This window comes from Gopherus flavomarginatus, chromosome 2 (assembly GCF_025201925.1).
Source record: "Gopherus flavomarginatus isolate rGopFla2 chromosome 2, rGopFla2.mat.asm, whole genome shotgun sequence".
Lineage (NCBI taxonomy): Eukaryota > Metazoa > Chordata > Testudines > Testudinidae > Gopherus > Gopherus flavomarginatus.
The window spans coordinates 63,071,330-63,084,036 of record NC_066618.1 but is presented as its reverse complement, the minus strand read 5'-3'; the positions used below and the strand labels follow the sequence as shown (position 1 = coordinate 63,084,036).

General features: G+C 35.4%; 1 protein-coding gene across 1 annotated transcript in view; it reads left to right on the top strand.

The window, feature by feature from the left end:
- Nucleotides 1-12,707, top strand: part of IGF2BP3 (insulin like growth factor 2 mRNA binding protein 3) — a 175,932-nt gene that overhangs the window by 3,024 nt on the left and 160,201 nt on the right. The gene's annotated exons all lie outside the window — the stretch shown is intronic.

Here is a 12,707-nt window from a genome sequence, read left to right as displayed (position 1 = left end):
ATTTCATTCTGCTTTTTTTTTTACAAATATTTAAATTATACTGCATTCTAGGTTTTCTAGAGAGTAATAACAAAATAAGTCAAACTTTTCACTTACTTGTTCCTGCCCTCCATTATACAAACAGCCATACTTCCCAGATTAAATAACTTTATTTAAAAAGTGCTCCTAACACATCCCTTAAACTTTTACAAAAAAAAATACAGAATTTCTCAAACAGTTGATTAAAAAGGTGTGTATAAATACTAGTTGCTTTATCGTTGGGAATCTGATTGTGGGATTAATTTTTGTTTAGCAGTGGAGGGAAGCTTTGCTTGAGAAAGTATGGTTGTGGGATTTTTGTTGGTTTAATGTTAGTAGGAAAGTCTTTGTGTATTTATAGTGTCTGGCTACTTTTGTTATTTGAAAACTAATGTAATATGCAGTCTTGTTTGTTATGCAAGATGAATGTATCAACTGCAAATTACAGTAGCATATATTCAACTTTATGAATGTATAATACTGGTTAAATACATTCTTGTATACTTAAAAGGTTACTAGAGTTAAATAGAAGAAAATGCAATGGCAAATGTAGGAATTGATCAGTCTCAAAAGTACATTCCAGTCTTTGTAATATATGCCAATATAGCAATTAAGTTGTAAACAGAAATTTATGAATCTGAAGGACATACAAAAAGTGCACTGATATATATACCACTCTAAACATATTAATTTTATAATCACAAATGAAGTTTAGAAAAACTTCTGTATCATTTTTGATGTGTTTAAATGCGTATTTCCCCACTTTTAATAGAGTTCAACTGAAAGTATAAAAACACATTGTTCTTTGTGTTGGGGCTAGGCATGTTTTCATATTTGTGTGTGAACTAGCACTTTCTCTTCTACAACTTCCTTTTTTTTTGATAATTCTGTAATTTATTGGAAGAAATGTTTTATAAAACTTGAGAGTAAGGTTTCCAAAATATATTGCAGGGATACAGGTATATACCCATATTTGTATTTTTATGAATATTTAGTTGCCAAAATATCAGTATTATTTCCCACTTCAAACCGTATCTATTAAACATTATTTAAACATGCTGTGTCTGATCAGAATATTTCTGAACTTTATAGAAAATTAAATTGCAATTTCTCATAATTGAAAATAAAAATTCTCGCCTGTAGAAATCTACTTTAAAATTAATTCAGTAATGTCCATGCAAAAGTAATTTTCCTTGCTTTTCTTTGAAAACTATGTAGTACTTCCCTTGCACCACCTCCACAAGTTTGATTTTTTTTTTCCCTCCTACCATGGATCTCTCTAAGTATTGTCTAATTGTTATGTTTCCAGAGTTACTAGGTATCTTTAAAGGTTAAGCCTTTACATGTTGAGCTAAACAAGTAATTTAGAAAAAAGAGATTATTTACATGTGTTTGAAGAATGGCTGTAAAAGAGATGTATTTTAAATAAACCTGTATATCTGTACATGGGAAGTGTGGCAAATACAGTTGTTAATAGGTAGTCAGTCACAGTGCTGTGGAGAATCCTGTGTGGTGGTGTTCAAAAGACCCACCCAGTTTGTTAGTATGTTGAAAGTCTAGGGTTAGTTTTCCATGGAGCCCAGCTTGTACCAGTGTGTTTTGTTTGGTTAAATAGATGTTACAGTAAAGAAAATTTATGTGGAATATAGGTAATGTTCTTCTTTTAGCATGCATAGCTGTACAATTAACAGCATGATCAAATTACTGCTGCATAAGAAAAACAGCAAAAGTTGTTTGTAGTGCATTTAAATTGCTCAGTGTATACTGTTGTAGTAACCTTTTATCACTGTTTAGCTGCTGAGTGGGAAGTTCCTACTCAGTTTTTAAAAATATGCATTTTTGCATTTGCCTGCATTTCTCCTCCACCCCCCAGAGGCTGGTGAGGTTGTGTATTGAGGTGAAGGTAGGAAGCTGGTAATCCATGGATCATGGAAAGGAAGGTCAAGAGGTGGTGTCAGTTAGGGTTCCTATAATGTTGTGGTGTGTCCAGAAGACTTGTCATTGTGAAGTGTGGTTTGTTATTCAAAGTGAAATTCTTAGACCCAGTAGTCACTGTATTCCAAACTTTATTGGACATTCCCGTCTGAAGCAGGCACACCCACATTTGCAAAAATTACCTTTATACCTGCTGTGAAAGGTAGGTTGGGAATATGGTACTGTGGAATGCCTACTGAAGTGTTAAGACAGATGCTGGGTACATTGCAACTGTAGCTGGGGGGAGGGCTGGTAAAGGATTACTTGCAAGAAGGGTGGAGATTTTTGGGTGGGAGGTGCCTGCTGTTTCATAAGCCAAAAGTTTATTCCTGATTTACTACTGAAATCTCAAGGGAATGTGAAAGGGAAATGTGGAATTTTTGCGTTCAGACCGTATGAATCATGGAAGACTATTGCAATACTTCATAGAACTTTAAGTCACTTCATTCAAAACTTGGAGAAGACATTGTAACAATTTTGAGTGCTAGTCATGCTTTTCAAGAGAACACAGATCATTGTTAGTTCTGATCAACCCTTCACATTAATTTTGTTTTGAGAAACAAACATGCAGCAAGATTGATATATGTACACTTGTGGTGGAGCCCTTTAGGGACTCCCTTTCTGTGACTCAAGAGCAGCTGGTATCTAGAGGGGCAATGTACATGCTGCAATCTGATTATTCAGATAGCACTGATGTCACTGGTGTGATGTGCAGTTTAGCTTAGTGGGGGGAAGGGTAGGGAGCTGACACTGGCCACCTGAGCATTGCACATTGAGTCAGTCCTTAAACATTTCTGAGAACATTCTTAAATCCCTGAAAAATGTATAGACCTTGACCTAAAATCAGGATTTTTTTTATTTTTAATTTTATTATTTATTTATTTATTTTGCTTTAGGGAAAGCTTGCTGTGACTTTCTCTTTAGGAGCTTAAAATGGTTAGTTTACACTTACAACTCAGATACTATGGTACTAATGAGGCACTTTTCTAGCTGTGCGGATAGATACTGTTCCATCTCTGACTCTCTTGCTTTGTTTTTAAAAACAAATCCTAATCTGATGCCTTTTTAAAAATAAAAAAAAAATTGTGGTAGTGGAGGAGGAATGATGAGGTACAGCAGATTGGTTAAAATGCACTGACATTTTGGCCACTAGTAACTCTCTGGTACAGGAAACCTAAATAAGCTTCTAATTATACTTCACCTAAAATTTCAATTAATGTGAAGTTTGGTTTGAGATGAAATAGACCTTTTTAAAATAAAATTGTTTAGTGAGATGCATATGAGCTTCATACTGTCAGTTGTGGATTAAAATTTGTGTATAATTTTAACATGAACGTGGTGTATGTGTTGGGAGCAAGGGGATGCATGTCTTATATCTGAAACGCTAAGGGGTGATTGAGCTGTATGTGGTGATTATACTTCAAGTGATCAGATTATTAAGTTAGGGACGCAATACTTGTAGATTTTTGTTTTTGGTATAGTGTGTGACTATAAGGCAGGGGTAAGAACACCATGCTAATGTCACATGGGGTTAGTGCACTGTACATAAGTACATAAAATTGCCAAGTACAGAGCACTTTTTTGTTTTATGACATATTAGTGATCTGTTCGTTATGCTCAGTGTCTGTTACATGGAGGGGGTGGAGCACATGTGATTGAATATCTCAAACGGCTCAAAATGAGCGAGAATCTGTTGCAGGAATTAGGAGTCAAAATTCTGCTTAGCAAGTCCTGTTTCTTAGTGCCTCCTTATCTACATTTGTTTTTGCAGATGTGAATAGTGGTGTGTTTGTTTTTTTTTTTTTTAAGGGAAGTTAATTATTGTTAATGGTGGAAAACACAAATTTGGCCACTTGTTGTGGCATGCTGTATGTAGTTATAGTGAGTATAGATTTACCTAGTTTATGGATAATTATATTATAGGAAATTGCATTTTTGTAGGTCCTAGACTAGCCTTCTCACAGTGAGATAGAGGTGCACATAAGAACACCCTTTTTTTGGCTGTCTCTTAAAGTGGGATGGATTATAAAAAGCTCGTGGCTTTTTATTTAAATTTTAGGTTAAGCTTTAAATCTTTTTTCCCCTCAGCATTGTAGACCCTCAACTCTGCAGGCATGCTAGACTTGAATCATTTTAAATAAAGCATAATTAAAGGACTGTAAAACATGACCAGGGAGTGGTAAATCAGATTTTTTTTCTATATAGTAATTAGACTCCCTGAAAACTACAGCAGTGCTCTTACATAGGGGTACAGCTTGAGGCTTTCCAGAAGCAGAAATTGTTGCAGAATACAACTGCCTACTTCATAAGTGGCAATTTGCATGGAGAACGTTACTCCAGTGCTCTAGAGTCTTTCCTTGCTTCCGATTAGTTTCTAGGTGGAGTTTAGGGGATTGGCATATAAATCCTTAAACGATTTGGGACTTGGCTACACAAGAGATTGCAACTAGGAGAGGTATCACAAAAAGAGAAGTGATCAGCGGAGCAAATATACCCCCAATTTAGAGGATATGGGGAGCCTGGTGGCAGAGTATTTTCTGTGGTGGAGCCTCAGTTTTGGAAGTTGCTTCCCTTCTTGGTCAAAAGAGTATCTTTTTTTCCTTTTGGCCTTTTGATAAGGCAGTGTGTGACGGCATAGAGAGTCACTCGATGTGTTATGATTTGCTGTTTGGGCAAGTATGGTGTGTCAGGTGCAGAAGACTATTGGGGTGTGTCTACACTCCAATAAACACCTCTAGCTGGCCTGTGTCAGCTAACTCAGGCTCGTGTGCTGTAAAATTGCGGTGTAGACATTTGGGCTCAGGCTGAAGCCCAAGCTCTGGGACCTGAAAGGGGGGAGGGTCCCGAAGTCTGGGCTCCTGCCTGAAGTCAGATGTTTACACCACAGTTTTACAGCCCTGCAGCCCAAGCCTCGTGAGCCTAAGGGTATGGCTACACTTGAAATTTCAAAGCGCTGCCGCCACAGCGCTTTGAAGTGTGAGTGTGGTCGGAGCGCTAGCGCTGGGAGAGAGCTCTCCCAGCGCTTCACGTACTCCACATCCTCTACGGGTGTAGCTTGCAGTGCTGGGAGCCGCGCTCCCAGCGCTGCGGCACTGATTACACTGAGGCTTTACAGCGCAGTATCTTGCAGCGCTCAGGGGTGTGTTTTTTCACACCCCTGAGCGCGAAAGTTGCAGCACTGTAAAGTGCCAGTGTAGCCAAGGCCCAAGTCAGCTGATACGGACTAGCTGTGGGTGTTTAGTTGCAGTGTAGACATACCTTTGATATATTTTGTGTATTTAATACTTTGTATTGTATGAGCCAGGTAGGCTGTGGGTTAGCCATTCTAAAAAATGGTAAAGAAATGAAAATAAATTGAAATTGGTTACAAAATATTAGATGTTATGAAGCAGAAATAAAGAAATTGCTTTTCATTTTTATCTAAGAATAAGAATAGGAAGATTTGTACACAGTACAAGTATTTACAAAAAGTTGAAATACAGTTCCATAATACTTTGCCAAAAAACCTCAGTGTATTCTTTCAATTTTGTGCTTTCTAAATTTCTGTATACATAAAAATCTATTCATGTATCTGAGAGTCAGTTAATTCTTTGATTGTCAAATCTGCATAAAGTGGTACGTAGTAAAAACTGTGAGTTAACTGCTGATGAACACTGGTATACAAATGTGTCTTTTGTTCCTGCCTCACTTTTGAAGGAATCAACATTTTCGGAAAACTGGCTTTGTCAAGTGGAATGTTCAGGAGATATATTTAAACCTGAGCCTAAAGGGTCTACTTGTGTATTTTGCCAGTTATCAAGCATATATGTTTGTCTGGCCTTCTATTCAGTTGTTGTTTCTCTGTGTGAGCCTTCCTTTTCCTACCTAAATAGGGCAAAAGATTTCAAAAAGAGCTGCAGCATATAGTAGAATGTCACATGGTCTTGTATTGAACTTGTGATGTGCTAGGATGGAGATGATGGTAGTAAGTAGTTCCATGCTTACCTGTGTCTGTAATTTCCAATCTAACATTAGCCTGCCACTGAGGCAACTGCTATTTCCTTTTGTCAGTTCATCTACTGAAAGGACCATTTTGGCTTTTAAATACTGTCTGTGCAGTAAAACTTCTTGTTTTGCTTTTGGCAGGTTAAGACAATTACCACAGCTTTTAAAATCTGTTTAATTACAGTCATCTTTTTTTCTTTAACCCACTTTATTAGCAAGTCAAGATGCAAACTAGTTTGCATATGTTTATTACTTATCTTAATATTGAAGTAGCTATGTATATTATGAATCAATTTCTGTAGGCTGCTGGAAATAACCTGCATTATGGGTTTTACACCTATAGTGCTTTTAGTGTCAAATGAAGGATGTTCCTCTGCAGAAAAGGATATTCATCATATGTTTACAATAGAAAATCTATAGCATAAACTAAAATACAGCACATTCTTATATTCTCGTCACTTTGCAAAAGCTAGTTCCCCTTCAAAATAGTTTTTATGAGAAAAGTCTGAAATACAGAATGTAAGTTACCTTGTGTTCTGTATAGTTTTCTTTAGGAATCTTCCCTAGCCCCCTTTCTGTTTGCATACCAACTGCTGTTAGATGTCGCCTCTTTATTTTAGGTATAATGGGATTGTACTCATTTAAAAATGGCCTTCTGTAAAGATATATTTATGAATATATTAAATTGCTCAAAATAAGATGCTCTCTTCAAAATCAAGAGTATTTGGTTCTAACACTTGAGTGGAGAAGTAGTTGTGCATTTTCGTCATAATAATTTGACAAGAGCATAAATTATGAAAATTATACGAAGACTAATTCATTTTTCAATTAGGAAATATTAAAATGTTCAAACATGAAAGGTGAGAAGAACTTCAGTTTCTATTTTAATCTTTACATTTTGGTGTGAGGAGTGTTTGTGATCACGGTATTTCAAAACAATCAGACAATAATATGCAGAACAGTGTTTCAGGTACAAAGCCTTTTAATCAAGATTACATCCCAATGAACTACTTGCTATTTAAGTAGAAAATGGTTTAGTGTCTAAAGAATTTTTCAAAATAGTTAAATTTCCTTTCTTCAGTATTAGTACAATTGGAGTTGAATATTCACTTTTGAAAGATTAATTTTCATGCTCAGCTGAACTTTTGGAATGCTATTTTAAGAGATGTAAGTCTACCTTATGTGTCTAATAGATCTTTCCCCTCTGGCAATAGCTGGTTGTTATTGTTTTGGTAAATAAATGTTACTCTCATATTGTGTATATGTAGCTAAAACTCAAAAGTGGTATTTGTTCATGGTGAACTCTGAGAGTTCTAAAATATACTAGTGCATTGTCAAGTGTAAATGGAAATTCTGGTTATAGCAAACCTGCACTTATGGTGTTCCATGAGCAACCAGGTTTCATTGTGTCACTGTATGTCTACAAAACTTGGTTTTAGTTGTGTTCAGTTTAAGTGTTCAGAAAGGCATTTATTTGAAATCTTAGCCTAAATAATTTAGTTTTAAACTAAATTGGAATAAAGCTGAGCTTTTAATGTTTCACTGTAATCATTCTAGATTTGTGGTATCAAAAAGGAATTCTAACCTGTTAGGTATAAGCAAGGCTAGAGAACCAGTTAAAAGAGAGAGTGACACACAAACACTATATAACAACTCTCTCATCATGGGATCTGAACTTAAAAAACTCTTTTCACCTGTGTAGTCTTCAAAAGTCACATGAAGGCTTTTACATCAGTATGAATTTTTAGAATTGAGTCCTGCTTTGGGACTGTGTCTGCACAAGAAATTTAGGAAAAGTAACCTGAGTTTAAGTAGGCTTGGTCTTTCCCCTCTCGCCACCCCTCCTCCCTTTCCTTTTTTTTTTTTTTTTTTTTTTTTCAAGTTTAAAGTGACATAGAAGTTTATTTTCAGGATGGGGCTGTTTGCTTACAAATCTTTAGCGTTTACACTGCGGGAGGGTTCTGGATGCAAAGACAACATGACTGGTTGTGCCTGGTCAATGAACATTTTCTTTTTCTACTTTTTTAGAATAAGAAATATTTAAAATTAACATTGTTTAGAAGGGAAGAATTTTTAATCTGTTCACTGACTTTCTTTAGCTTCTAAAATTTAAACCATGCAGATATCAAACACTCTCGTTTTGTAATTGCCCTTCTTTACTCATGTGAGTATAGTTACCACATGAATAAAGAATGTAAATATAATTCTGGTGGAAACTACTGGAGGAAATTTCCTGTGAAAGTTCATTGACAATATGAATATATCATGGCGGCTGTTGCAGCACTGAAATGGCAGAAGGAAACTTAAAAAAAATCTCTTGTCTTTTGGAATCATATTACTCACTTTGAAGTTGCCTTCCAAATATCTAGTTGCTAATATCACATGTACTGTCCACAGGCTGACTTCTAGCTGTATGTGTGCTCTGTTGTTTATGTGAATTACTGCAGTATAGAACACTTAAGTTTATACCATCTTTCTCTTCCACTGAGTTGATTCAGATATGTTGACAATGACAATACACAGACTGTGTGGTCTTAATTGAAAAATTTAATATTCCAATGTGTGCAGAGGGCTCTCCAGTGTGTGTTCCTTTTGTTAGTGTAAATTTTGTTAAATTTTCTTAAAGCTAACTAGCGAAAACAATTCAATACTAAAAGTATCTTACAGCAATGCCAATTGGTCTTACTACTAGTTGCTAAAAAGCAAGAAAATTTGTTAAAACAGTGTATATGGCATGCTTCACAGAAGTGATTTTTAATGAACGTTGAGATACTTCCCCCGATTGGAGAATTCACTAACAAGGAGCTAAAATTTGCCTTAATCGAGCAAAATTCTATTGACGTTACCAGAAGCTTTCTTGATTAAGGATGTCAGAATTTGGCCCTAAAAGAAGCCATTTTTATTTAGCAGTTATACATGATTGTATTTCATCATATGTGCAGAAGTTCTTAACCCAGAACACTTGTAAGAGAATCAGTAATCTTTCTGCCAGGTTGGATACTTGAGTAAACGTGAGATTTGGATTTTTATTTCATTTGAATTGCGTATTACTAGAAACCAGGTGTGTCGTTGAGCTTACAGTCCGTATATTTGATGATAATTTAAAATGAGGGGATTCGGAAGTCTAAGTCTGTATAGCAGAAAGCAAAAGTTATAAACACTGAATTTTATTATAACTCAGACAAGACAAGTGGGAAGTACAACGAAGTGTAAGTAGGTGGCTGCCTTTCTAATAGATATGGTAATTATTTTTCTTAATTTATGTTCTATCTGCCAAACTGATGATTCTCTCAAATCTCCTGATGAGTTTAATCCCACTTCTCAAAGATTCAATAACAGAGTGATGTAACAAGGTCTCGTATTGTGAAGACTCACTCTTATAAAAAAAACCAGACAAACATTTAATAGTATACTAAGTATTATAACACCTGTACTTTAGAAAACTGTAGATGGAGGGAGGGGAAGTATGATGCTTGAGTGTTTTGTTATTGGTTCATTTATTCACTAAATACCCAAATTTGTTGATCCTCAGAGGACTTCCTAGCCATTAATGCAAATTAGTAAGGTTCTGCTGTACTTCAGTAACCTTATTTGAGCTTGATTATTATGTTCACATTGGCATAAGTCTACCTAACTATAAAAAATGTGCATTTTTGGTAGGTTTGACCAATACTCGTTGTAGTAGCATTTGCACAGGTTGTCTAAATATCTATGTTGAGGCATTTGGCCACTGTTTCAACCAAGAAACAGTGTTTATTTTGCTGCTTAAACACTCTCTGAAAACCTTGCATTTAGTACAGAAATGGAAAGTGCACTCTAGTATAACTTTTAACTTGCCCATGTAGCTACTCTATCGGTCCACAGTAGAGTGCCACTAAAACTGAGTCATTGTCAGCTATATGGGACAGTACTGTTAAGAATGTTTCAAACACAGAACAGTTGAATAAACAACAGCAAATTGTTTGCCAAAATAATAATGGCAAAGGCTCTAGAACTAAAATTAGTACGTAGACATTGGCTAGTAAAGATAACTTTTTACATGTGTAGGGTTTCTTTCTGGTTTGTTAGTAAGAAGTCCCACAAACTAATAACTTTCTGTACTATTTTTCTTTAAAAATATTTGTCAGAGTGCAAGTCAAATTAATGTACATTGCCTTTTGTCCCTGCCCCCCCACGTTTACATCACTGTGTAGATACAGTTCAATTATCACAAGTCTATACTACTGCGTGTGTGAAATTAAATCCAATGATTTAGAATCCGGGATGCTACTTTTGAATGCATGGTCAGTAGTAGAGGTCCATCTTACTACTTTTTGCTACAGGCAGCTTTCTGCTCTATGCCAGTGCTTTTGAACCACAGCTTTTCAAAATGGCTATTGAAATGAACAATTGGGCGTGTAAGATATTGTCAAAAATTTAGTGACGCTTTAGCATAGAAAGTTCCTGCAATCCTGAAAATGTAGTGGAGAAGGAATGGCTTAGAATGGGGTCTAGTTTTCTGAAGACCAATATGGGTGCCCTGTGACAGGCAATATTCTGAGAAACTAGATAAAGCTCTTGTGAATATTCAGTTGAGGAAAATCTTGCCTGGTTCTAAGGGGCTGATTAGAAGACCTGACCCTATTTCTTTAAAGTACAGTTCTATGAACTTTTACTTTCGCTCTATAGATAACATGCATGTGTTTGTGAACTATGTTATCTATTAAGCCACTTGGAGTTTCTCTGTCTTGAGGTTCATAACCATAGTTCTGTTGCTAATTTGATTTATATTGTCTTGTCCAGTACTTGGTAGGAGTAGGCATTCACTGTTCTGAAATAAACTAAATATTTGCAATCTTTTTGTAATGCAAACTAATGTAGAAATTGGACAGTAACTCCTAGTAAATAGTGATAATATTATTCTTGGGTTTTGAACATTTGTTAGATTCCAAGATAGCTTTCCTCATGATGATCTCGGGTAATCCTGTATTTTAGTGCTCTATTGCCTTTTCATAGTTTCATGGGGCTTGATTTTGAGTCCTAACATGTTCATTTTAGGATGAATAGCTGATTTTTCAAGATTCTAAATGTTTTCTGTTATATTATTGATGAAGTGCAAGTTTCTGTCTCATGAGAGATGGGTGTGGTAATACCTAGTTGTACAGAAACATTCCTATGGCAAATAGCACATCTTTGTTCATAGTGGAACTACTAAAATTATAATGTGATAAAACTGTAGTGTAATGGTTGAAGAGAAATGATATCTTCTCTGTGTGGTAATATAGTTCCATAGCTTTGAACAGACTAATTTTTAAGTTTGTTTTTGTTTTTGTTTTAAATTGGTTAGTTTTCTTAAATGTGGGCAAATAGTCATTGCAATCAGCACATTGATCTTACTTAGGTCTTTAAATATCCAGCAAGTCAATAAATACAAACAACCTTAAACTCCTTACCTGTTAACTTAGTAATATAGTTACCAGGATAATATATTTGGTTGTGATATACTCTAGTGAGTCTCAAATAAGGTAAAATAAATAAAACCAATATAATTTTACAATGTTCACTGTAATAGAAAATATATAGCAAGCTAAAATGTAATTGGTGAAGCGAAGATCAATTTCCGTGTTCCTTTTATGATTATCTTTGGGAACACACAGATATAAAGATATCAGTACTCTGAATAGCATAGTCAAAAAAATAGTAGAAACATACTGCAACTTTTGGAGTAGTTCTCTGATTATACAGTAGCTCACGTGCTAGGTTTACACTGTACTGTAACATGGAAGCCGCTTGCGTTTTTACCAATGCAGTATGTGGCTTAAAAAAAGGTTAATGTGTGTTATAATGTCTCTTCTCTTCAAAACATATTTATTATTTTCAGGAAAATAGGAAAGGAAATAAGTTGTTTGAAAGTTGGTGGTAGGAGCTAAATTATCACTTAATATATGTGTCTGATAAACTTCATGGTAATTTTTCCTAGTGTTGTGAAACCAATGGATGAAAGTCTTTATTTTGGTAAATAGAATTCACAACTATTGTGTAAAAAGGAAACTTATGTATTTTATGTACATGGAACCTTACCGTAATATGAACTGCTTCTGAGGGATGGCTTAAAATACAATGTAAAACTAAGTGTGACTGGAGTGTTGCAGAGTTATATTTTTGTGAGCAGCTGAATTTGTCAGTGGAATTGAATAAAATCTGTTAGACTCTTTTTGTAGGGCCTGATGCAAGTGTTCAATTAACATCTTTACAATTTCTGTGAGTTACATTATTGTTTAAATCAGTGGGCTAAACATAGCTTATGTGAATACAGCATAAAAGTAAAACACTAAGTTATGATAACTTTTATTGAATTGAATGCCTTATCTGAAAAATACTACTACTAAAAATAGTTTTACATGAGTACTGAAGTAAGCTACTTTAAAGAAATACACTGGGGCGGCATGATCTAAACACAAACTTTATAATTTAACTATTCCAGTATAGTTAGAGTAGTCAGACACACCCCTTCTGCCCCGGTGTAGGCACAAAGTGTAACTGTGTTTAGACTGGTTAAACCTTATTCCCATACGGGAAGGGGGAATAGTCTATACTGGTATAATTGCTTCCACACAGGGGATTGTACTGGTATAGCTATTTTGAGGAAGTGTATGGTGGTGGGGGCTTCTTCTTAGAATTTGCGCAACATGCCTCAAGTGTCACGTGACCAGGATTCATCACTAAATTTGGTCCGCTGGTTGGATTATTAG